At 37.9% G+C, this 27,767-nt stretch overlaps 1 protein-coding gene across 2 annotated transcripts in view; it reads right to left on the reverse strand.

Moving 5' to 3' along the window:
- Window positions 1–27,334, reverse strand: part of LOC139138835 (prostaglandin E2 receptor EP3 subtype-like) — a 44,241-nt gene extending 16,907 nt beyond the window's left edge. Inside the window, exon 1 of one of the 2 annotated variants that reach the window (XM_070707383.1) lies at window positions 27,144–27,334. The gene's annotated coding sequence lies outside the window, so the exon portion shown is untranslated. Of the gene's footprint in view, window positions 1–21,465; window positions 21,606–27,143 lie in introns of those variants that run through there. The other variant, XM_070707384.1, reaches the window with a different exon arrangement.
- Between the last annotated feature and the right edge of the window lie 433 nt (window positions 27,335–27,767).

Genomic DNA, 27,767 nt, shown 5'->3' on the forward strand with positions numbered 1-27,767 from the left:
ATAGGAGTTTAATGCTATAGTGCAGGTTACTCAGTTCTGAGATAATTAAATAATTTTGTTAAACGCATAGGTGGTGCGGTCAGATAGTACAGATTGCTGCAAACTATTTTCGTGTCACAACTACACGCTACTGTAATCTTTCAAGGTATTCTTGTGTCAACTTTTTTATCTCATAATTCGACGAGCAGCATCGAAAAGTTGGTATGTATTTGCGTCACAATGTATGTTGTACAATGGAGAGAATGAAATGAAAGCCGTGGAGGAGTTTTCTTTAATCTTCGAACACTTCCTTGACAAGTGTTCACAAAATAACTTTGGAAATTGCGAAAGTGACCTCTATTCGCAAATACTGTTAACTTTTAGAAATCTCGTGATGTTTTCGTTGTAAATATTTGCTTAATTACCATTGAGATAATTTTGACCCCCTTATCAAAATTGAAAATTAAGCTTGTGAACTTCATAAAGTGTCTGTCTGCCGAGCTTTAATAAAATATTAAAACTTTTTGCAGCGGAAAATATGTGTTTAGCAACACCTTTTATATGGCTTTCAGCTGGCGTTTCCTGTCCTGTCAAAATGTTAGTCTTTTTCGTTTTATGTAAGCTTTGGAAACCACAAAATAATAATAATAATAATAATAATAATAATAATAATACAGGAAATCAGTACAGAAGAATTTGCTCTCTGCTTTTTGACCGTAACGTACAACTTTTAAAATATCACTGATTAGGTATTTGGTTGTAGGAAAATAAATAATTCCTTTCAGGGGAAAGTTTTCTATTTGGCGACAGGGTTTTTCCTCACTTCCAAGGGTTGGTAAAGTAAAACAGAATTACAGTCAACTCGCACTTTTTCCAACCCGCCCAGAACCAACTCGCCCGATTCAAACTCGCCCGATACCAACTCACGCCTTGTTTTGAGATAGGGTGTTGTAGATTCCATGTACACTAACCCGATGGCCCGAGGCCAGCTATTTTCATGTCATGCCAGGCCAGTAACTCGTGAAAGACGGTCCTGCTGTTCCTAAAGAAGTGAGCCAGTACGCAGTAACTATCCCTATAGGGCCTACGTAAAGAAGCCGAACGAAATTTATTCTTTCAAGAGATTTGCAAAACGTGAAATTCGCAAATAAAAAGTTTTCCGTGTTGGCACATATTTCAAGCCGCACCTGTGGTTCTCTATGTTAGAAATATTTGTTGTTAGAAATACAACGTTTTATGCGTACCAGTTGCTGCGAAAACGAGCCCTGCCACTCTTTGATATGTTCTTCCACTCCAATGACCAAGCTACCCGAGTGGCAAAGGCTACCGATTCGCAGCAAGCGTACCAGTAGCTTAGACTTGGTTCAAGTCGGTGAATTTAAAAAATAAAATCATTTATAATAGTTTCTCTTGTGTCTCTCCTATTTCGTACAAACCTATCCGGAATTTGGCAGCTCACGCCAGGTTTTCCCAGCGATTGAATGCGTCACGTTTGAGTCTGCGCAGTAGTGAGTTAGTTTCTGTGTGATTCCGGGTGAAACGATAGAGGCAGTTCCCGAGATAAGGAGACAGGGCGTTTTCATTGGTCGCAATGATAACGCCCAGGTCGAAAGCGTTGCAGAGCGCATGCGCAGATTATCGCCATGCTGCCTTGCGTTTTGAGAGGACGTACATGTAGGCCCACGCTCCCTGCGTTTGATTGATTCTTCAGGAATCCTGTCGAATCACGTTATGTTACAATTTTTCAGTGTACGAAATGATACCCAAGCAGCTGCACGTCATGAAATCGAAAAACTGTATACGATCTTTAACACTGGACCGCAAGTGTAATGTAAGCTAGCAAAACCCACAGGTAAGTGGAGTTGCCGTGTACGCTTAGAGACACGCTTACGGTCCCCACATTTGTGGAGGGACCGTGATAGATAAACTACTACACGGCAACTCCACGTACCTGAGGTATAACCAGGGTCCCTCCTCAAATGCCATGAGACCTTGCTATAACGTTGTGCTACATCGATTCTCAGAGTGCTGTTCTGCGCGGTAGGGGGAGAGAAGCGGTAACATTTGATAATTTTTAACATAATGACCGTAGGTCATCAAGTTATTGTGATGGGGTTGAGTGGATGTCGGAGAGTGAAAATTGTCCGTAACGACAAGAAGTCAAACACTGCTGAACAGACTGTGTTGATATTTGGTACAGATGTTAGGACCATGTTCAAGGTTCCGATTCCTCAAAATGGTGCCAAACGAATCAGCGGTTAGATAGATATGGGAAATTGTTGACCCTCTTTTTCTACTAATTTATTTTAGGGCCTTCCATATGTGTATTTTTGGAAGGTACACGATACACCGATACTGCACTTTGGACTGTTTTATGAATTATGGAATAGAAATGAGTGTTAGATGAATGCTAGAAACATGCAGGATGCACTGAATGGAAGTATCAGAGATTTCCATGCTCTTTTAGGCATCAAAAGCGATAAAAATAACATATTTCATATTTTAGATTCTCACATTTGAGACGACCCTAGGCATTTGTCATATTATCTCATATCTGCTCACTTCAATCTTCAGTAAACATCCTTGAGTCAATATACAGACTTTGACATTCACATTCTAGAGATTAGCCTGTTCACCCACAGTTCCCTGGAAACAGGTCCAGATCACCATTCTGATAAAAATTAGAGAATGTTGACAAAGGTTAACTTCGGAGACTGATTTTATTGTTTTTGAGAGAATGGGCGATTCTGTTTGGATTTTCTTCAATATATTCTTACTTCGAACACTCTATTGAACTTGTCCATACGATACAAATGAATGTTGACAAAAGTTGGCTTCGGAGACAGATTTTATTGTTTTTGAGAGACTGGGCCACTACAGTTGCAAGAGCCATACCCTTGCCTCTTTTCAAATTAAGTGTTGTTTTTGGAATTTCTTCAATATATTCATACTTCAAACACTCTAATGAACTTACGTTGGTAACAAATGACAGGAGTGTTGACAAGGTTTGCACTGGAGACAGATTTTATTGTTTTTGAGAGAATGGGCTATTATAGTTGCAAAAGCCATGGCCCTGTCTCTTTCTAATTAGAGTGTTGGTTTTGGATTTTATTCATATATTTTTACTTCAAACACTCTAGTGAACTTATCTAGGATACAAATGACAGGAATGTTGACAAAGGGTGGCTTCGTAGACTGATTTTATTGTTTTTTGAGAGAATGGGGCATTATAGTTGCAAAAGCCAGGGTCCTGTCTCTTTTCAAATTAGAGTGTTATTTTTGGAGTTTCTTCAATAAATTTCATACTTCAAACACTATTGAACTTATCTAGAATATATATGACAGGGATGTTGACAAAGGTTGGCTTCGGAGACAGATTTATTGTTTTTGAGAGAATGGGCATTATGTTGCAAAAGCCATGCGCCAGTCTTTTTTCAAATTAGAGTGTTTTTTGGAGTTTCTTCAATATATTAATACTTCAAACACTCTAATGAACTTATGTAAGTAACAAATGACGGGAGTGTTGACGAAGGTTTGCACTGGAGACAGATTTTATTGTTTTTGAGAGAATGGGGCATTATAGTTGCAAAAGCCATGCCCCAGTCTCTTTTCAAATTAGAGTGTTGTTTTTTGGAGTTTCTTCAATAAATTCATACTTCAAACACTCTAATGAACTTATGTAGGTAACAAATGACAGGAATGTTGACGAAGGTTGGCTTCGGAGACAGATTTTATTGTTTTTGAGAGAATGGGGCATTATAGTTGCAAAAGCCATGCGCCAGTCTCTTTTCAAGTTAGAGTGTTGTTTTTTGAGTTTCTTCAATATTTTCATACTTCAAACACTCTATTGAACTTATCTAGAATATATATGACAGGGATGTTGACAACGGTTGGCCCCGTAGACAGATTTTATTGTTTTTGAGAGAATGGGGCATTATAGTTGCAAAAGTCATGCCCCAGTCTCTTTTCAAATTAGAGTGTTGTTTTTGGAGTTTCTTCAATAAATTCATACTTCAAACACTCTAATGAACTTATGTAGGTAACAAATGACAGGAGTGTTGACGAAGGTGGCTTCGGAGACAGATTTTTGTTTTTGAGAGAATGGGGCATTATAGTTGCAAAAGCCATGCCCCAGTCTCTTTTCAAATTAGAGTGTTGTTTTTGGAGTTTCTTCAATGTATTAATACTTCAAACACTCTAATGAACTTAAGTAGGTAACAAATGACAGGAGTGTTGACGAAGGTGGGCTTCGTAGACTGATTTTATTGTTTTTGAGAGAATGGGGCATTATAGTTGCAAAAGCCATGGTCCTGTCCCTTTTCAAATTAGAGTGTTGTTTTTGGAGTTTCTTCAATAAATTCATACTTCAAACACTCTATTGAACTTATCTAGAATATATATGACAGGGATGTTGACAAAGGTTGGCTTCGGAGGCAGATTTTATTGTTTTTGAGAGAATGGGGCATTATAGTTGCAAAAGCCATGCGCCAGTCTTTTTTCAAATTAGAGTGTTTTTTGGAGTTTCTTCAATATATTAATACTTCAAACACTCTAATGAACTTATGTTAACAATCTAATGAACTATGTAAGTAACAAATGACAGGAGTGTTGACGAAGGTTGCACTGGAGACAGATTTTATTGTTTTTGAGAGAACGGGGCATTATAGTTGCAAAAGCCATGCCCCAGTCTCTTTTCAAATTAGAGGTGTGTTTTTTTTGGAGTTTCTTCAATAAATTCATACTTCAAACACTCTAATGAACTTATGTAGGTAACAAATGACAGGAGTGTTGACGAAGGTTGGCTTCGGAGGCAGATTTTATTGTTTTTGAGAGAATGGGGCATTATAGTTGCAAAAGCCATGCCCCAGTCTCTTTTCAAATTAGAGTGTTGTTTTTTGGAGTTTCTTCAATAAATTCATACTTCAAACACTCTAATGAACTTATGTAGGTAACAAATGACAGGAGTGTTGACGAAGGTTGGCTTCGGAGACAGATTTTATTGTTTTTGAGAGAATGGGGCATTATAGTTGCAAAAGCCATGCCCCAGTCTCTTTTCAAATTAGAGTGTTGTTTTTGGAGTTTCTTCAATAAATTCATACTTCAAACACTCTATTGAACTTATCTAGAATATATATGACAGGGATGTTGACAAAGGTTGGCTTCGGAGACAGATTTTATTGTTTTTGAGAGAATGGGCCATTATAGTTGCAAAAGTCATGCCCCTGTATCTTTTCAAATTTAAGTGTTGTTTTTGGAGTTTCTTCAATATATTCATACTTCAAACACTCTATTGAACTACCTGACGCCCTCACGTGTGCCTTATATGTGTTGTCTCCGATAATTACTCATTCTAAGTGGCGATATAGAATCTAATCCCGGGCCATAGTCAACTAAGCATTACAGAGACAATGTCTACCAGGGTGCAAGAACTGTGCAGTCGCTCGATATCACTTGAAGAATTGAACACTGACAGCGGCAAAACCGGAGAAAATGATGATACGATAAAAGATATAATGGATGAACTTGGTACTATGAAATTGTCTATCTCCGGTCAAATAGAATCCCTTTCTGATGAAATAAATAACAAAATAGGACAAATTGAGCTGAAATGATAGAGGTCAGGTCAGAGCTACAGCGGAAATGTGAACATGTTAAATTACTCAGGTATGAAACTGAACAACTACGAACACGATGTTTAAACTCGAATCTGAAGCCGACTGTACTACATCGCAATCAAAACGCAATGATTTCATTGTTTATGGAGTTCCTGAGCCTGCAAACGGTAAAGAAAGCTGGGATGATAGTGAGGAAGCCCTACTGAAAGACGAATATAACATTGACGTGTGGACTTTGAACGTCCTCATCGGCTTAATACCCCTTCCCTTCCGCGACCAATCATTGCCAAGTGTACAAGTTTTAAACAGAAGGAACAGGTGTTAACAGCTGCACGGAAATGCGAATACTCTAAAACACAATACCCTGTTGCTGAAGATTTCTATATCCGTGTTCGTAACATTAGAAAGAACTTATCGAAATTTGTTAGACAAGCCCGGCAAAACAACCAACGATGTAGGCTTTCTTTATATGATAGAATTATTATCGAAGGTAAAGTGTTTGTGTATGATACAATGTTAACGATGATATCAAACCAAAAGGTAGATCAAAATAGGGTCTAGGCCAAGGTCTAAAGTGTAATAAAATAAAAAATACCGCAATTATCGGTGTCGCTCAAATTTGATCAGAATTGGTATATACCAGTATGGGTTACCAATGATCAACAATAAATGTTGTTTCTATCTGTTCAGTGGAGGAAAATTCTACGTTGATGTTATGACAATGATTTATGCACAGTACAACCAAAAAACAACAAGAAATATTTAAACCAGAAAACAGGAATGACAAAAGTAATTAAGGTCTGAAACTTTAGGTACTGGAGGTCAACTTTAGCAACATGCATAGCAGAAACAAGCCCCTCTTAGTTTGAGTATAGACGGTCTTCGCCCCTCGACTGTCTATGGTTTCATCAGGTCTGTTAATATGTAACAGTTCATAACAAGACAGGAAATGATTCAAGATCAGTGGAGTTGGCCTGTTTCTCACTGGCCTGCATATTTGCAAGATTTCACTTTTTCTTACCTCATTTGCACATTTTTGACACTGATGTGTTCATTTGAACAAATTCACATCTCAACCCCTACATCTACCTGTACACCAAATACTGAGACGGTAGATTTGGCGGTATGGGAGCCTTTGTGTGTGACGGACATACATCCGCACATACCACAAATCTACAGACATGCAAATCAGATGCAAATGAACTGATTCAGCTTATACGATAACCTCACATTGGTATACCAAATGTGAGCTAAAAATGATAAGGATGTCTTCTCTAAAACTTGTATCTGTGAAAACCATTCTAATACTGCTGTTGATATTTCGACTAATGTTTTGAAGACACTGACACTTAAAATACGAGGGCTAAGGTTTTCGCATATGAGTTTCAATCAACAATTGCAAATCACAATATCCTTGGATTTGTAGAGACCTGGCTTAGTGGATCTGATGAAATGCTATGTATTCCTGGTTACGTTGGTTTTAATATGCCAAAGGTAAAACGATGTAAACGATGGCGCAGGGCAGGGGAGTTGCTGTCTATGTTAGTAATAATATTGTAGACGGTGTCACTCAATTGAAATGCAATTTGCAAGATGTAATTGTACTACTGTTTCACAATGATTTCTTTCATTCTAAATCATCTACAGATATTGTTTACTTTGTGTTTACACTGCACTAGAATACTCGACTATATACCATAGTTTACTTGACGTAAACGGAATAGTGCTCCTCGAAGAGTGAATGTCAGATATATTGTCTGATTATCCTGATGTAAATGAAATTTTAACAGGAGATTTAATGCAAGAACCTCTTCTGAGGATTGCAATATTTTAGATGATTCTATTGATTATTTATCATTGGAATCATATTCCTGTGATACATTTACCTTTCCACGCCAATCAAAAGACAAATTAAGTCATCAATAACTTTGGTAAGTCGTTTTTATCACTTTGTAAAATATTTGATATTCATATCGTAAATGGAAGTTTCGAACCAGACATTCCTGGAGAGTATACATGTATCTCAAATAATGGGTGAAGCGCTGTTGATTATTTAATCATCTCTACTGATTTATTTAGAGCTGTAACATATTTTTCAGTTATTGATATTGATCTGTCTGATCATTTTACCGATTGTATCAAACATTGAAGTGAATATGTGTATTCCATAGAGTCTTCAAAAGCCCTCTGTAAATGATATGAGGGTACACGAAAGGCTGTCAAATCTAAATGAAATTATCTGAAAGATATTTTTATTGAGCGCATGAGTGCCTCAGAAATGTGGGATAATGTACGTTTTGCGTTTGATATTTCTGATATTTCTAGCCGTATAAGTATATGTGTGATATTATTGAATCTGCTGCTGAAGAAATGAAATACGAACAACGAAATTCATCAATATTCATCAGTACACATGCCCCATGGCTGGTTTGACCTGTGGTGTCAACAGCTGAAGTCTGTGAAAAACAAAAATCTTCGTAACTTTCGTTTACGAAATACAGAGTCTGATCTTTCTAATTACAGAAAGTAAACGTAAATTCAAAGCTTTCTGAATGCAAAAGAAACAAGAGTATCACGATAACATTAACTTGTCATTACTGAAGTAAGGTAGATATAGCAAAACATTGTAGGATACACTATAGGAAAACATTGCGAGACTGGAGCGAGAAAATGACGCTTTCTCGCAATTGGTGAGAGACTCTTGTTATTCTCACCGCAGTCAGTGAGAACTTGAGCTGCGAGAAATACACTCCTTAGTGAGAATAAAGTATGATAACAGATTCTCACCGGTGAGACTGGAAATTCCCACCAAGCATGGTGAGAATGTATCATACTTATCATTCACCAGTGAGAATCAACCAGACTCACCATTCACTGGTGAGAATCAAGTAGACTGAGTCTCGCTGTCACTGGTGAGAATCAGCCAGACTCGCTGTTCACTTACCAGTTAACAGCGAGTCTGATTGATTCTTACCGATGAACGGCGAGTCTGGTTAATTCTCACCGGTGAACAGCGAGTCTGCTTGATTCTCACCAGTAAATGATGAGTATTATACATTCCCATAGTGAAAATTACCATTCTCACCGTACTTGGTGAGAATTTACAGTTTCACTGGTGAGAATCTGTTGTCATACTTTATTCTCACCAAAGAGTGCATTCTCGCAGCTCATCGGTCAAGCGTCACTTTCTCGCAATTTTTTCCTATAGTGATAAGTTTAAATCATTGAGTACAAAGTGTTTAAGCTCTGAAATCTCGGTAAATCAGTGGTTTGAGTATTTAAAAAAGTATTTCAATCTTTGTCGGATGACACTATAGCTCCTGATTTATCTATGGACGACACCTATAGTGAATATAACTCAATATTAGATAGTGTTATTACAGCAGACAAAATTCACAAAGCTATTCAGTAACTTAAAGCCAGGAAAACACCTGGTTTTGATGGAATGCCGGCTGAATTTTTCAAAGCTACTGAGGATGTCCTCCTATCATACCTTGTTAGACTTTTTCATTTAATCTTTAATTCCGGTAGTTTTCCAGAGGAGTGGACTACGGGTGTTATCGATCCACTTTATAATTCAGGAGACACTTAAATGTAAATAATTATACAGGTATCACGCTCTTAAAGGCCTTTGTTGGCACCAGATTGTCTCATCAGAAATTTACCCAAAAGATTGCAATTTCAAAAGAAAATAAAAGGCTATCAAACCTCCATAATCCTCTTACAGACTAGAACAAAGACGATCCCAGGGATCGCAAACAGTGCCTTTAAGCAACTTTAGCAAATTATTTACCATTATTTTGAATGAAATATTAACGAATGGGCAAAGGCAGAAGGAAAACTGTCAGAGTGCCAAACAGGTTTCAAAAAAGGATATTCAACCTTATATAATATTTTTACTTTATATTCCATAGTCAAAAATATCTTTGTAGGAACGGAGGAAGATTTTATTGTGTTTTTGTTGACTTTGTTAAAGCATTTGATACCGTAAACAATACGCTGTTATTTACGTTACTCCTACAAATGATGTACAAGGTAAAATGCTTTTAATAGCATATATAATGATGTTAGTAGAACAGGTCAGCATATCACAGAAAACTTTGATTGTCTAATGGGAGTAGACAGAGATGTATCCTTAGCCCCTTTTTTGTTCGCTGCTTTCATAAATGAACTACAAAGTGTTGTTGAAAACGCGGGTCACATGGACGTTCAGATAACACAAGAATTGTAAATATTTTTCTTCTGCTATATGGATATGCGGATGATATAACTCTGTTTGCTGATACAGTAGTAGGCCTACAAAGACTTCTAATTTTACCCAATTTGTTTGCTGATAAATGGAAAATCAAAGTAAATCTTGCACAAACAAAATCTTCAGAAATGGTGGGATATTGAAAAAGACAGAACAATGGTTTTATAAAGGGGAAAAGGTTGATGTTGTATCGTATTATAAATATCTTGGCATTGTATTTTCTGGACGTAATGATTCGTTTAAGCCACCAAAACTCTAGCAGACCAAACAAAAGAAATCCGTATTCATAATCGCTTAACCAAAAAGTTCGGAGAGAAATGGGACATAATTTGACATAATGATACTTCCGATTTTGCTGTATGATGCTGATTTATGGGGATATCAAATGTATACATGTATTGAGACCGTACACTAATTGTTGTAAACGTTTCCTTGGTGTAAAACGTAACATTCCCACTGTTGCCGTACTTGGAGAATTAGGAACCCCTCTATTTATTTTTACCTATGTTAGATGCTTCGAATGGAGGGTGAAACTTCTGTCTATGCCGAATAGTAGAATTGCTAAGCATTCTTACTCGCTTTTAGTCGTTGGAGATCAAAAAGGGAAAACTAACTTGGTGACATATTTACGAAATATACTCTTAAGGTATGGCTTCGGTCATGCGTGGGTCAGCCAAGGTGTTGGTAATAAACAAAAAAATTTTATCACCTTTATGAACAGAGTCAAAACAACTGGCAACATGAATGGTGGGAGGATGTCTCGAATACGTCGTTTACACTTATTTCGTCAAATCAAACACAAGCCATCTTTTAAGAATTATTTTCTTTATATTTAAAATCAATAGATATCGAAAGGCACTGTCACAGTCCCAGTTACGTTGTTCCAGTCACAAACTATTGATTGAAACTTGTTCAAGTTGTAGTAAATACTTAGTGCGATCAGAACGTTCGTGTGAAATCTGTGATAGGCCTACTCTTTCTATTGATGGTGAATTTCATTTTCTGTTCGAATGTAATCTTTACCACTGACAATCTACGGATTCAGTTTCTACCGAATTGGGCAATTAGAAACCCAGGTCTACGAAATGTAACGAAACTCTTAATGAGTAAAATTATACGTAATTTAGCAAAGTTTTCCTATCAAGCTTTTGAATTAGGGAAAGAAGCCTTGGTATTATTTACGTAGTGGTGTAATCTGTTTATGTTTATGTAATTCTTTTATCTGTATTGATGTTATGGGCTGAAGGCCTGAAGACAATAAAGTTGTTGTTGTTAAAAGATGTAACATTTCTGGTGCAACGAATTTCTGAAGGCAGTGCATTCCACACCGGCGGTGGCAGTCCTGGGTTGGGGGTACCCATGCTTGTTACCCAAGTTTGAAAAGTACCCCCTTTCCTAGAATATTTCTGAGAAAACACCCCCTATTTGTGGCAATCTGGGAGAAATTAGCTGTAAAAAACATACCCTTATTTTCGAAATCTAGGAGGTTAGTATGTTGACTTCCAGGGTTGACCCTGGAGGTTGACTTTGTATACATGTACATACATCACAAATGTTTGTCCTCACCTGATTTTAGTCACATTCATACACAATCATCTAGAGTGAGACTAGACCAGATTTAGTGTCCTAGGGAGATTATGAAAGGACTACCCCTAATCTCGGAGGTTACTGTGAAAAAGTACCCCTTTTTCTCGATTTCACGGACCTAGAATCTCCGAGATGACTGAAGAAAAACACCCCCTTTTCCGTGAATTTGGTAACGCGCATGGGTACCCACCAACCCGGGGACTGCCACCACCGGGTTGGAAACACTATTCCACAGAAAAGGAGTACGTACCGAAAAAGCTCTGTGACCATAAGACTTATTAAAATAGCCGTGAGGAGGAGTTACACGCAATTTCTTAGAAAATCGTAGATCTCTTGTCGTTACATAGGCCTACAGGTCAAATAAAGCAGTGCATCGCCACTAACAATCTTAAAAGTAGATATTAACTAATACGCGCTTTCACAGGTAACCAGTGAAAATCAACAGGAGTGATGTGGTCATATTTATGTGTATCTGTGACTAGACGGGCTGCTGCATTATGAACAGACTGCAGACGATTTAGTTGGTCATTTGAAATACCATAGAACAAACTGTTACAATAGTCGAGTCTGGAGGTAACGAATGCATGGATGAGTTTTTCAGTAGTGGGCTTGTCCAGTAATTTCAATACGAATTTTACCTAAAAGATAAACTACAACGTTTGATTAACATTCGAAGTGATATAAACGTTGAGTATATGGCCTTCATTTTACATTTTACCAGTGATTTTACTAATTTGTAATGAAGCCGTGGCAAAAATAATTTAATGGTCACGACCATTAATTCATTGTCATCATGGTTTCATGTATCGTGTCTAAAACCGGGGTCAAATATATGCATGGTCACCCATTCATTATCTTTAACATGTCAAACAATATAAGTAGTATGTTGCATTAAACAAACTTCATGGAGAAATGGCCGACTTTGTCCCTTTAACATTATATGGATACATTCATATTCAGGCTATGTAGCAAGAGACTGTCAAGAGCAGAAGTGAAACGGAAGTGAGAGCGCCGCCACTGTTTGAAGTGTGGCATGGCAACGATGTCGGCCGGGCCGACATCGTTACAGCGATGAAAACGCCCTGTCTCCTTATCTCGCGAACTGGTGTTCTGGGTGAAACTCCGCTGTATAGCGTTCACTCCACTCATCGCGTTCACCCTACTCATCGCGTCACTCACGCGCGCGCGTTTCACATGAAGCAAAATACAAATCATTGCCTTCACTCCACTCAAACATTCACAAATCACAGACTTGAACCAAGTCTACCAGTAGCTCTGCATGGCAGGGCTGTGTGTTTACCGGCGTTATACGGCCTCCGTATAACGCCGGTAAACACACAGCCCTGCCATGCAGACCTAGCGTACCAGGTACTCATAAAATTGCAAAATAATATCGGGCGAGTTGGTATCGGGCGAGTGGAATCGGGCGAGTTGGTATCGGGCGAGTTGGAATCAGGCGAATTGGTTCTGGGCGGGTTGGAAAAGTGCGAGTTGACTGGTACCCCCGTAAAACAAGGTTCTTTTACAAGGTAAAGCGAAAAAATCTTGTAGATTATATTGGCAATGTCTACTTAGCATGCGCAATGAACTATGAAAATTGTACGACCTGCTCCGTCACAGAACGGAGATAATGTCTGAGCTCGGAGGGAGGTCAGCGGATACTTATGATTGAGGGTGAATCTTGCCCGGTCTTTCACATGAGCCGCGCACACGATAAGCCTCCCATGGTGCACAATAGACAAAACTGCTGATTTTAACGCGCAGTTTCTTTTCCAAAAACAGCCAATTTTTAATTTAAAATCGTGATCGATCCTAGTTTTCGAGCACGCTCATCTTGTTTAGATACACAATGTGCTAAGCTGCGTTTTTAGACTTGTGCAAAGTTCGCATTTCTCTCTCTCTGCGAGGGGACCATTTCGCGTCCGCCATTTTGAATCTTGTTCGATAGCCAGTAACACTGCCCTGCTCCGCAGAGCTAGCTTTAGAATGGGATGTTGAATTGTGAAATAGGATTTGGAAGTGCATGATGTGTTGTCAAATGAAATTGGCAAGAGCATGTTGAGTTGTAAAATAGGATTTGGAAGTGCATGATGTGTTGTCAAATGAAATTGGCAAGAGCATGTTGAGTTGTAAAATAGGATTTGGAAGTGCATGATGTGTTGTCAAATGAAATTGGCAAGAGCATGTTGAGTTGTAAAATAGGATTTGGAAGTGCATGATGTGTTGTCAAATGAAATTGGCAAGAGCATGTTGAGTTGTAAAATAGGATTTGGAAGTGCATGATGTGTTGTCAAATGAAATTGGCAAGAGCATGTTGAGTTGTAAAATAGGATTTGGAAGTGCATGATGTGTTGTCAAATGGAATTGGCAAGAGCATGTTGAGTTGTAAAATAGGATTTGGAAGTGCATGATGTGTTGTCAAATGAATTGGCAAGAGCATGTTGAGTTGTAAAATAGGATTTGGAATGGCATGTTGTGTTGTGAAATAGCATGTTGAATTGTAAAATAGAATTCGGAATGGCACGTTGTGTTGTAAAATCAAAGTAGTAATTTTGGCATGGATTGGACACCATAAACTCCAGTGTTTAGCATCGACAAAGCATCCAGCCCTATTCAATTACATGCTTGTCACAGTATACTGAATCACCGTCGTCTCATGCAGAATGTCGGATACATCAAGGATAGGTGAAAATGACAAAGAAGCGGTTAGGTTACAATAAAACCTGACACGATCAACCCTGAAACACTAATATGACCATGCAGATAGCTTGTGTTTTTCATTGTTGTCGGCCAGAGAAACGAAATGTTAACATTGTTTCTATCCGTCCGAACCCTTACACCAAATTTAAGTCTGTTTTGTTTCTCCCTAGGGTCTAGGGTCTATGGTCAGTGTATCTCATTAGGCAAACAATTTAAAAGCTATTCTCATTAATTAGCGCTGTAACAATTCACTAAGGGAGCCTTCAGTAATTACAGGGGGGTGGGCCGGGGGAATTTCGCGAACACCTGTACCGTAAAATGTAACCCTCCCCCAATTCTCCTGTCTAAAATGTGACCCTCCCCCTTGTCCGACATTCTAAAACTTGACCCTCCCCCCCCCAACCACTGCGGTATTCCGATCCCCGGGAATAACTAAAACAGTATCAGCTAATTTACATAACAATTGGTTCAATTGTTATGTTAGGGACAAATTACAGAGGGGAGGGCTGGTGTTTTTGGAGGGACAGTTGCAATTTATCACGCAAGAATTTTTGAAGAGATATGGTATTTCATACAGTTTAGGGAGGGTCACCATATTTTGTGCAACTATAAGAAGGCAAGATGTAGCTGATTTAGTGCTTCATCCAAAAATATCAAATCATAATACATGGGTGTCTATCAGGCAAATTATTGACAATTTACCCCCACAAAACATGCTATATCTGTATTTTATATATGTTTGATAATGTATTTAAATGTACTTTGCTTGAATAGGGAAGTAACATGAACTTTTGTGTACAAGAAATTGATTTCTGAATTTCATCTAAAAAGTTGGTTCACTATCCATTGTGTTTATGATGAAATTATGAATAGATTTTTCCAATACAAAAATAGGTAAATCTTTGCATTTGTGTACTCTTGATTATTGATATTAGTTTTCTTGATTAGACTAGAGTGGTTACAAGTCTATGGTTGTGTAAGAAATTTGATTTTGGAATTTCACCCAAATGTCGATTCACTATGCATCGGGGTCTACGATGAAACTATGAATAATTTTTTTTCAGTACAAAATTAGATAAATCTGTGCATTTATGTATGCTTGATTATTCACATTATTGTTCTTGATAAGACTAGAATGGTTACAAGTCCATGGTTGTGCAAGAAATTTGATTTTGGAATTTCACCAAAATGTCGATTCACTATGCATTGGAGTCTATGATGAAACTATGAATAATTTTTTCCCAATACAAAAATAGGTAAATCTTTGCATTGGTGTACTCTTGATTATTGATATTAATTTTCTTGATAAGACTAGAATGGTTACAAGTCCATGGTTGTGCAAGAAATTTAATGTCGATTCACTATGCATTGGGGTCTATGATGAAACTATGAATAATTTTTTTTCAGTACAAAATTAGATAAATCTGTGCATTTATGTATGCTTGATTATTAAGATTATTGTTCTTGATTAGACTAGAGTGGTTACAAGTCTATGGTTGTGTAAGAAATTTGATTTTGGAATTTCACCAAAATATCAATTCACTATGCATGGCGGTCTATAAGTGTGTGCGTATTTTGTTGGTGATTTCCTATTCAGGAAATATCACACGGACAATCAAACTTTTGGCCATAATATCAGCTTCTGTCAAAAGTGACCCTCCCCCAAGATAGGTTTATAAAAAGTGACCCTCCCCCTTGAACTGTTTTCTAAAAAGTGACCCTCCCCCCAATTCCCCCGGCCCACCCCCCCTTGTAATTACTGAAGGCTCCCTAATTGTTTTCATCCAAATATAACTGCTCGTCCCCAAAGCGAGGTTATTAATTATTCTCAACGACGTACATCAGCAAAGGGCGATATCTGTATGGTATAAATTACAGGGCGCGATATCAGTAGCGTGGCAGGGTCTACGCGGGTAATGGGCCTTACGAACTTTGCCATCTCGCGTATATCATTGAAAATATCCGAAATGTGGTTAAGCTTTAACGATAAGGAATGAAAACCTGAATTACATCGCGTGTACACCCAGAAGAACGATATCCACTCATATTAAAAACCGCGAATTCACTTTTTATCTTGATGCATCACCCGAGAGTATCTCTTCATTTCTGCATTTTGGCGGGGTAATCTACGCGCGGATCAGACACTTACAGATTTTGGCGCGATTCACGAGCGTTCTGTAGATTGCTTTACCTCTAATCGCTTTGTGCGCGTGGCTTGAAGAGGAGCGCTCCTCGGTAAAAACGACGAATATGAAATAGTTTGCTCTTTAACGCAAAAAATAGGATATAGATAAGTGATGTGAACATCAATTCCAAAGAATGGTGCTCATGGGCTGTAACTGTCATGCAGCGGTGCGATAAAGGTCATATGTCCCGGATATTACGGGGTGTCTGTCGTACCTTCCAGAGGAGCCGTGGTTGGAAAGCTATTGAACGAGAAACAGGGAGACGCTGTGTAACGCTTGATAATTTCGTTATATGCTAAGGTATAGTCAAGAACATCCCCATGAGCGGTTTCGCCCGAAGACCGCGCGTTTAAAGCACGACACTACTCACTGTGTCAGAGGCTTCATGGTGAATTTTACTACGAAATTTTATTTTATCTATAAAGCCGTAATCCTCCGTATTTTACAACACTTGTCTTCGCATATATACCTTGTCAGTAATAAATGAGTCCAATACAACCGAACAAAAGTGGGAAGCGTAAATTTGAAAAAAGAAATGTTGTTTAATCAGACAAATTTCAGTAAACCATCTTTTTATATTTTGTAGTGACTTTACTGGTGTCATAAGTAACTTTGAACGAGCAAACGCAACCCAGAATATCTAAACACGCCGCTGAGGACGTCGCCTTCTATCGACAAATTGGTTAATTGGATCGGAGTCTCGTGATTTTCACACAGGCTGCACTGCGATGGCTAAACTCTCTCCCTACAGCCTGAAATGCTAAAGTCCGTGTCATGTGCATGTATACGCTCAGAATCCCAATGTTATTATTGGAGCGAAAACTAAAACGGCATCAAACATGAATAAAAATCACACAGCTTGAGTTAATGTACCAAAGACAGAAATTATGTGTGGAATATGACCAGGTCTGAGAAAGCAGCCAGGAGACGAAGTCGTTTAATACTATAGAAGAAGGCTTATGTGTACAAGTGTTCCTAGCTTGCAATTTGAAAACGGTTTATGTCTTGGCGGGTTTTTCTATCCAGAACTTTGACAATGACCGTGACGGAGTAGATTGCATAGGAGAGATAAACCAATTTACAGTAACTGTTATAAAATAATTATTTTGATATTGCTAAGCAACAGCACTGTAAACATTTTAGATTCACTGCTCAGCTTGACGGAATAAATAAAGGTAATTGCCTAATTTTCCGTGTTCAGATTTTGGAAAAAAATTACGGTATCGTTGGAAGCTGTTTGCAGATGCAGAACGGGACGCACAGTTTGCCACTGCAGTGGTCTGGCATTGCGTTAGGGACGATTCAGAATTTACTTCCAGGGGGATTTTGGGTGATTTTTTTCCACGCCCCCCCTAGTAAATTATAGAAAAAATCTATGGCCCCCCTCATCTTTCGTGTTTTTTTTTCATGCCCCCCCTAATATATACATGCATGCTTATACATTATAGACATATCCAGTCTAACAAGTTGCAGGAACTGTAGTGGACATTTAATCGATGATATAACAAATCATTTCAGGGTTATGTGACTATAAAAAGAATGATTTGCAGGGACTGCAAGTGGCACACTTTTGGAAAGGGTAGCAATAAACATATCTGGTTGTAAATTTCTGAAGAAAATATGAATACGTTTTTCGTTATGTCTCACTGATACATATGATGCACACAAAGACAAGCAAAGATGTCAGTTAGAAATGGTGAACAGGAAATCAGAGGAGCAGATAATTGGCAAAGTGATATATATCTAGAAGTTTAATTGTACATCATTTGCAGATATCCAGATATTTCTAGAAAGTAAGATGTACATGTACATGCACAAGTTCAGCATACATTTTCATTTGATGATGCTGAATGCAGACTCACGGTGAAAGTTTTAAACATTAGGAATTAAAATTGGTGAAAGCCAACTTGTTTTTAATTTTTTCTTTTTTTCTAATTTGGTTGTCATAAAACCAAGTAACTGCCACGGAAAGCAACAATGCTGAGGAATATTTTAGATCATTTCTTGAACAAAACACCTTATCAAAAACATGAATTCACATGTTATTCTGCTCATTCCATTAACAATCCAATGTTCATATTAAAATGCAGATAACCCTGTGTAAGTCAAAGTTCACATTTTGTCAGCAGTATTTTTCAAAATTGACAGAGCATTCATATTTCAAATTTTTTTAACAAACTTTAATCTTAAAATAGTCATGATGCGCATGTTTTCAGATGACATGAAACAATACATGTTAATTTGTTTTTTTGCCTTTTCTGCCAGCCGCCACTGAGAAATCTTTGATTATACATATCAGAATGAATGGGACACAAAAGTATTATACACAATGTGTAAGCCTATCCATATTTCTCCTAGCCTCATACACACTGAGATCACTTCTTGGACTACAGCAAGTTTCTTGTGTACACAATATTTCAACAATCCGACACCATAGCATTGATGCAGAGCCACATGATCTTCTGGATGCACATACAGGATTATTGGAAAATCAACCCTTTTGTAAATTTTTCACCATATATTTTTGACAGTAATACATAATATTTTTATTTTCAACATTAAAAAACTATTCACTGAAAAGCAACTTGAAGATGAGACGGCCATAAATTTATTTTCAAAAAAGTTTATAGTAGATGTAAGCACTGTAAAAAGTTATGTAGAACATTTAAAAAATTTAGAAAGGGTAAAATTGATGAGAATGAAACATGGAAAAAGGAGCAGAAAAGAAGAGAGGATAAAAAATACGAGGACTATGACTGGTTAAAGTTGCTCTTGAGTGGGAACCTTCAAAATTTAAGTATATGTAGAATAAAAGGACTATTTTATTCGGCATTATCCATCCTCATTTTAAAATTGTAGGGGTTTAAAGACTGACACTCTAATAATTGATTAAAATCATGATCAGCAAAATTAAAATGCCTCTTATTCAAAATACCTCTTTTTAAAAATGTAAGAGCTTTATTGCCAAACAAAACCAATTGATAGTCGTTTTGTTATATAGCATTTAAAAACATAATGTGAAATTTCAGAAAATTTGACCCAGTCGGAGTGGAGTTATATTCTTCGGAAATTTTGAAATTGGGAGGCAAAAGAAGCCAAGAAATCGGGTGATTTGCATACATTTGCACAAATTAACACTTCTTTATCATGCAACTTTACACTGCTTTACAAGCTACAAGGTAAACCCAACCTGATGATGCTGAATATTTGCTGTAATTTTTAGCATTTGTTCAATGTTCATCTCTGTGTATCAGCATTTGTTTGTTATTCTATCACTACATAGAACACCCAATGCTGTATTTAGCAACATACCAGTGTGAACATAAATGACCATTGTTATTGTTGATAAATGAATTCTAGCCTGGACTTGATTCAGATCTCTTTTCAACAAAAACAACCCCGACTGTTTACTGTATGGTTTGTGTTGACATGCTAAATACTGGACATTTCATGACGCTTCAGGGAGGAGAACAAGATACTGCAGTAGATGCATAAAACAAACCACTGTGAATATTACCGAATTTGGCAGCTAAAGGAGTTTAACTAAATATGTTGAGTTTATCTCTCACCCAGGTAGCATCTATGGTTCTCTTTTGTAGAGATCAGAAATTCTGGGCAAATATTGAATTGATGATTTTTTTCCTTGGCCCCCCTAAAAGATTGTGGTATTTTTGTCTGGCCCCCCCTAAATTTTCTTGGGAAAAATGGGTGGCCCCACCTGAAAATCCTCCACCCCCCCCTGGAAGTAAATTCTGAATCGTTCCTTAGTACAGTGTCTGGAACCTTTTATCGACACCGGCCGAGAACTCGCTCGCCAAACCGGAGAATCGTTTGCGGTGATTTTTGCCCAAGAGAACGTGGAAATTTGTCCGTAATAACCCTTCACTTGGACAAATCTCTGTCCGTCGGATGCGCTGCTGCTACCTATACGGAGCACGTTTGAAACGTTCTGGTCAACACCTCTGATTCGACTTGAAGCAAAACTGGATACGCAGTTATATTAATTACACGGAAAGCTATGATGAACATGAGGTCACACAGTGCCGAGGCTCATGTGCAGTTTCCTGATGATATGAACTTCTCCTACATGGAAAAGTCACTTTTCTGCAGGTGTACAGATGTTCGGTACGCAGATTAAGATTATTCTGTCTTCCATGGCATATTATCGAAACCATTCTACGGTAATCGTGGCGTCGAAACGCTTATCTTATTGCTGCTATTCTGACGTATATAGGGAAAGGTAAAGGTCGTGAAATTGCTATCTTGTAAACAAAATGACAAAATTGATGGAATAAGAATCAAGAGATGAGAACCTTGGGAAAGACGCTTTTTGTTAATGAAGGCGATGTAAGCTTACATTGTTTGGGTTAACTTCAATGTTGCTACAATAAACTTGGCATTTGTGTATGCGTAAAGGTAAGAAAGCGTTTAATTATAATTTAACAACTCTTATATACAGCAGGTACGTAGACCTTCTCTAACTGCTGATATATTTCATGTAACTTTCTTTCGCTCTTGGTAAGGTTTATAGCAGACTCCAATGTGTATCATTCAACGGATAAATTTTTAAGTAGTTACAGCTTACCATAGACAGGTTGTACTTGTAGGGAAAAAATCGTCACCTCGTTGGATAGATTTTTGGAAACTACATTTTTTCGACGATACATTTCTGGTCTGACGCTTGTCTTGACCCTTTTTGGGTCACTCTTTGGATCAAGTGAAGTTTTCAAATTCTTGTTTTTGAGAAAGACACGGGTGCGGGGGAGAGGGGGGGGGTAGCATGCAGAAATGGATACAGCGGCCATTTTAAAATGTCACTATCGCGAAGGTTCTGGTAATTTGTTAGACACATCCAAAACTTGGCACGATGGCCCGCCGATGTCTTTTTTCTCGATCATAAAAGACTTAGATTTCAAGTTTGCCCGGGAAAAAGTTTGAACAAACGCTTCGAAACCTATCTGAACCGAAGCGCGACTTATCTTAACGGAATCGCCTTAGCGCCACGATCATACCGACTAGGCCACGTTCTGGCCCTAAAACCTAAAATCATCATGTGGTACACAGCTTTCCATTCGATATTGAATTATTTGTACGGCAAATACGTTTTATCAGAATACATTTTGCAAAGAGGAGACCATCAACTTACCTTGGCATTGTTCCTTATAAACGTCAATTTCATCTTAATTATACTGGTAGAAATGTGGGCGATTACACTACCATCACTTCGTCTGTGATTACACACAATGTCTATGAACGCCCTCAATGTCGTTGACTATATATTTTCTGCTTTACGAGAAAGACATTTTCGAGTGATTGACAGAATCGATTCGATCAATAAAACCCCTTAAAATGTTTTGTCTTAGCTCAAAGTCGTTTTAACGATTTTCAGAATTTCAGTAATTTGGTTCCTATGTTGCCTTACGAAAACAGGATCACGATAAGTCGGAAGTATTGTATTTTTCAATCAGTATAGCGTTTACACTCACTGTCTGTTTCCTGGCGAATGTGTCCGGTGGAAAATGGCTGGAACTACAAATACTGATTCTGCGCAACACCGTCTGGACCTGAAGCCGTCGTTTCACGCATTCGCGGAGCTCGGAGCGTCTCGTACGAGTTGTTGCTAAGAGACCGGTCTTTTGTTCCGCCATCATTGGTTCGTGCCTTGTTTTGCAAAGGATTTAAGGATTGCCTGTGATTTTGTTTGTTTGTCCATGTTTGATTTATGCATCCGAAAAAAGCGAGGATATATCAAGAGTTCACTCTTACGTTTATTACAATCATAGAAAAGAAAAATAATGTTTACAGATAAGGCAAAACTGCCAATCTTCGTGGGGTGCAACGAACGCCGCTATAATGGCTATTGATTAAGGCGATGATGTAAGAGCAATTACCGATTTCAACCTTGACTTGAGTTAATCATAGCGATTATTTGCATGTTAGACAACTCTTTTGTTTCTTTAATTAAGTTCAATGGGGATGCATTGATTGACCTTCTCCTTTGTGACCTGATTTTCTCCTTGTGTTTATTCTTCCTCCAGAGTGGGAGACGTTTCCCAAATTGGTTACAAAAGTGAAACAGTTCCAATCGATAGTACTCCCCGACTTTCCGCCAAGCAATAGGGATCAACGCATATTTTCTATCTGTCAATTGGAACCCTGTCGTTCATGGCGCCGGTGGCGTACACTGAAATAGGTACCAAATACTTGGGCGAACTGCAAAAAACAGCTGACCGGCCAACCTATACCGAGAAACTTAAGTAGTTTTCAAAGCATCGTCAAGGTTGTCGAAGTCGAGTCCTCTTTCTCGATGAGTGTACAACGTCGGGTAAAAAAACCCACTCTGCCGAGTTGGTTAGTTTCTTCGGGGCACATATGATTGATTTTGCTCACAGCTGACTGTCTCCGAGACGGCACCCTAATTACATTTATTTAGACATTCTTTGATCAGTAAACACCACTCGACCAACGACAAAAGAAGAGACTTTCGATTGCTGCCTCGTCACCGATACAATTTATCGATTGCTTAGAGGGCTCTATTATGAATAATAGCGAAGGCGCGCCTAATGTCCACAAAAGCCGTTCGCATGGAAAATATTCAAAACATTACACAATGGCAACTCGAAAGAGTAACGAAATGTTACTCTTTGTGTCCGCATTTAGTTAAACTTACATGCCCTACCACAGCATCCCAGGAATAAAACGTATGTACCCAGAAAAGAACAGCCTCTTGTCTGCGAGAACAAGGGTTATCGGTTAAACTACTTGAAAACATGAATATTTAAAGACCTTTGGCACCACACGATGAAGACAACAGCCTCAAACCAGAGCACAGTATCAAAACAGATTCCTTTTACAGTTCTGTGTTACGGTACTGATGTCTAAAAAGACTAAGAATCACCACAAATAATCATAAAATATCATTAGAATACACACTTTTTTTGAAAGTTGATACAACCATCGACCAAGAGATTACACATCGAATCTAACACTAACGCACTTGCAAATGCCTTTAATGAACTGTACCGCGACTACCCGATGATGTTTAGGGGTGACGTCAAAAGATCAATGTTTGAAAAAAAACTTAATTGCTTAAGTTTGGGGGTGGGGGGTTTTTGGCCAAATTAATTTCTGTGCAGTCAAAAACGATTTAACGTTTTTAACGTAATTTTGGCAAATTTTACGATTTCAAGGCTGTTTTTTTGTACGCTAAAACCGATCCAGTCACCCGTATTTTTGTTACTTTATAATGGTTTTCAATTTTTCTTTAATTCAACGGTACATTGGTACGTCGTTTGAAAGAATTAGTACAGGGTATGAGTCCGCAATGTTTTTCAATTTTAGGTCAGTTAAGTTAGAAGGGGGGGGGGGGGTGGGGGGGTCTGAGGCCAAACTTAAGCAATTAAGTTAGATTTATTATGTTGAACTTTTGATGTTGCCCCTTAGCCGTCCCACTATCGAAAGATGACCCGACGCCCCCCGGTGGGGGGGGGGGGCAAAAGTAATATAACCCGGCAAGGTCTATTTCACCCCACCCTATCCCTCCTACCGTCTGTAAGGAACACGACTGGCTTTCTTCCTGGTTAAGAGTACAGAGGTAGCCGGGTTTCCATGGAATTTAATGAGGATATGTAAACAAGAAACAAGAAATGTTCCAACGCAAACAAAATGATCAAAATCTTGCAAGATTATTTCTAATAGCGGAACTATCTTTGAAGTGAGTAAACATATCTGGGGAAAAAGAGAACTGAGTTGATCGTACAGTTCTGTAACCACAATATATTGTTGTTGATAAAAACAACCGTACATAACATGTATCCATTAACATAGTTTTTTCATAATTTTGTTTCAAAGATGGATTTTCTAAGTTAATGTGCTCACAGGGCGGTTTTAGCTATAGTTGCTATCACACGTATTCACGAAATGCAAACGTGATATGTATTTAGGCACACCCGCAAATATGGCCGTCGATGTCGCCTTTGATCAAAGCTTTGCCTACAAATTGTATGGTTTTGGAATCAAAAAAGTAATGTGATAAACGAATCCTTTTGTATAAGCCAACAAAGAAACGACTCAATGACATAATTTTTTGCTTTTGAAGGTCGTTAAATCAGAAAAAACAACAACACGATAGTCTTGAAAATGGCCTTCAGATAATGGCATTTGATATTTGAAAAACATGGCGGAAATGTTTACCCAGGAGGCTAACACTTCAATTAAGGTCGGCAAACGCAATATTAATTCCTGGTAAAACTATCGCCTGTCAAGCTATGATTGGCTCATCTATGACATATAAATTTTGAAATCTCTCAGAACTGCCAATGCTAAATAATGCAATTATGTCATCATGATATGAATAATTGCAACTCACAAGGCGTGAAAAAAATGGAAAAGTATAAATTTAAGAATGGATATCTCAGCACTTGGCAGGAGAATGTGAATACCATGATTCCAGGAATGATAATAACGGTAGCAGATTTTCCCTACCTACTCAAATTTTCTTGTAAGTCTGCTTTATAGACTGTATTATTGCAGAACTTAATCGTTATGAACATTTGGTGACCATTAAAGATGTACTCGACAGATCCTTCATTAAAATAAACTTCTATTCCTCTCAATGGTCTATCTCAAAGCGGAAGTGTAGTGTTTCTAGGATCATACAACTTATTTTTTCCAATGATAGGAATTATAACATGACAAGGTCATTAAGAACATCTAAAAAGATTGCTGTTTCGTGAATAATGCCATCGTGTCCTTAATCTAGAGCTTCAGTCAGTCATTTAAAAGAAAATATTAAAACTTTAATCTTTTAGGTTGTAAAAATTTGACCATTTCCAGGGTTGTTATTGCTCGACTCAAATATACCATATCTATCCATCAGTTTATACTTCAAAGAAACTCTTAAGATGCCATTCTTCTGTTGATAATCGTATCGAATGTGTTAAGATTTTCCATAAGCACGTTGGACTCATCAATATTGGAGGAAACGAACGATATACCTTTACACCGAACCCGTGCGAATGATTTCATTGGGGTGCAATCCTAGTCTTTCTGTAAGTGAAATCATCATGGATAAGCTTACTGGCGATCCAGATAAGCTGTCATGAATTTAAATCCAGACCAGGTTCTATGGTTGGTGGCAAACAGTAAACGTGTTCAATAAATACAGTCGTAGCAGTTATGAGTGTTTATGGACGCCGACCTGCCCAGCCAGTCTGATTATTATAATATTGACTCTAGGAACATAAAAGAAGGTTTAAAGACCACCTTCAGAAGGGACAGTAATCCGTGTCTAGTCAGATACTAGATTCATCTCAATTGTTAGTATAAATTTCAACCTCTCCCACTGGACTGAGTAAGTCTAGAGACTTGCGCCATGTGAACACATTTTGTGATCTCTCGGAGTTTATGACATTCTTCGCTTAGTGCTCTACGCAATGATCTGACAGTTAAAATTTGACGAAAGACGTCAAATTATGTTATCACTCCGGATAAGAAATACATTAATAAATGTAAGCTTAAGAAAGAACATTCTTAGACTAGTTTTCAGTCGTGAAGAATGAATGTTGGATACATCCAAAAGTTAAAATTTATACCAATTTCGAAGAATGACAGAACTTTGTAGATTGTCCTCAGTGTAGTTTGACTGTAGACCAGACACTCATTAAATTTTGAACTTATCTGCAATTGTAAAATGATGACTCTATATTTCATTCTGCTGCCTGCTTACATTTCTTGTTTGTGTACTTTCGTGTCCCTTTTTGAATGAAAATTAGCCGTAATTCATAAGACAGATCTTCCTTCAACGTAACAGGCGGGGGATATGTAATATTGCTTTTTCTTTAGCAGCACTTACTATGAATTTATCTTGTCTTTTTTATAGGAAATAGAAAGTTACAACAAAGGAAAGGGGAAAAAAGTCGACACAAGAACAAAAGTGAGAGACTGAGAAGTTTCAATATTTTCTTGTAAAGAAGTAACTACGGTTCGTTCACACATACATAGATACATACTATACATAATATATTATATGACAATATGTATAGATATTATATGACAATATGTATAGATATTATATGACAATATATGTATATATATATATATATATATATATATATATATATATATATATATATATATATATATATATATATATATATATATAATCAGTATGTATGATATTGTTCGTTATCAACAATGAACTTTAAAGAATGCTTTTTGAAATATAATTAAGGAATCTTAAGGAATTCACGGATTATAAAGTGACGCATTGTAAACCAGGCAAGGGGATTATTGTCCTAACACTATACGCTCGTCACTGTTAAAAGCAATATAAACAGGCAACGGAAGACACTGGAGCGGTGAGGCAATCAGGGCTTTTAGAGTTGATTTCGGAAATGGTTGTTCGGTAAAAGCTACAAATCTGACGTAAAATTTGCATAATAGGTCCTGCAAACGGCATCAAAATGTCAAGTATGTTAAAGGAGCTGGAGTGTGTTGTTCTTGCAATGTCAATATAATTCATCTAATTTATAATTGAAGGGTATCGGAATACTTTGAGCACGAATTCCAGGAACATCAAAACAGACAACCAAATCAACGAGTGATCTTCTATACGTGATGAGGCTTTTGCTGACAAACAGACATGGTCACATTATCTCCAGACTATTTTCATGCTCTCAGTGACTACCACACTGCCAATATCGATTGTAGGGTCATACAAACGACCATTGAAGAGTTCGAGTGTTCCAATGATAAGCCCAAAATTACCCCGCTGGGAATTGGCTCTCGCCGAGAAGCTGCAAACAGTGAAAAATGTACACTCACCAAACACAGGTAGTTAACGACAGCTCTTTTACCGCTCATCGGCCTTATTTCAAACCGTAAATGTGGGCGTTTATGACGATCAGCGACTGTCTTATCACATGTTCAAAATTAAATAGCGACCGCATACGAATCAGCGGTTGGTGGGCGCTGTAACAATGAATCCTGTCGCCAGCCGAACAATGAACTGCGACAGTCACCACTCCGGACTACATAGGCCTAATTTATGCAAGTTCCACAGGAGACCACATGACATGAACTCACGCGAGAGAGTTTTTCAGTTTAGCCTTTATCCGCCGGAATGAACCTAAACTACTCCGAGGATCAAATATGAATCTGCCAACTAAGACTGGATGACAACAACTATCGCGTTTGCTATTAATGTTACTTTGGCGCCATAACTTTTTGCACCTAGTTCATATTTTGAACTTCGAACCACAAAAAATAAGTAAATAAAGACTGAGCTTGCCCTAAACTTGTCATTTCTAGAACGCAGTGATTGTACAACGGTCTGTCAAGTAGACATGAACCGTCACGTGACTGTCAAAAATACCGTCCGGTACTGTGGCTTACGACAACAGCTAAATCGTGATCAAAACTTTCGACAGTTAGTCCTTGTCAGACGGG

Source organism: Ptychodera flava, chromosome 8, assembly GCF_041260155.1.
Source record: "Ptychodera flava strain L36383 chromosome 8, AS_Pfla_20210202, whole genome shotgun sequence".
Classification (NCBI taxonomy): Eukaryota; Metazoa; Hemichordata; class Enteropneusta; family Ptychoderidae; genus Ptychodera; species Ptychodera flava.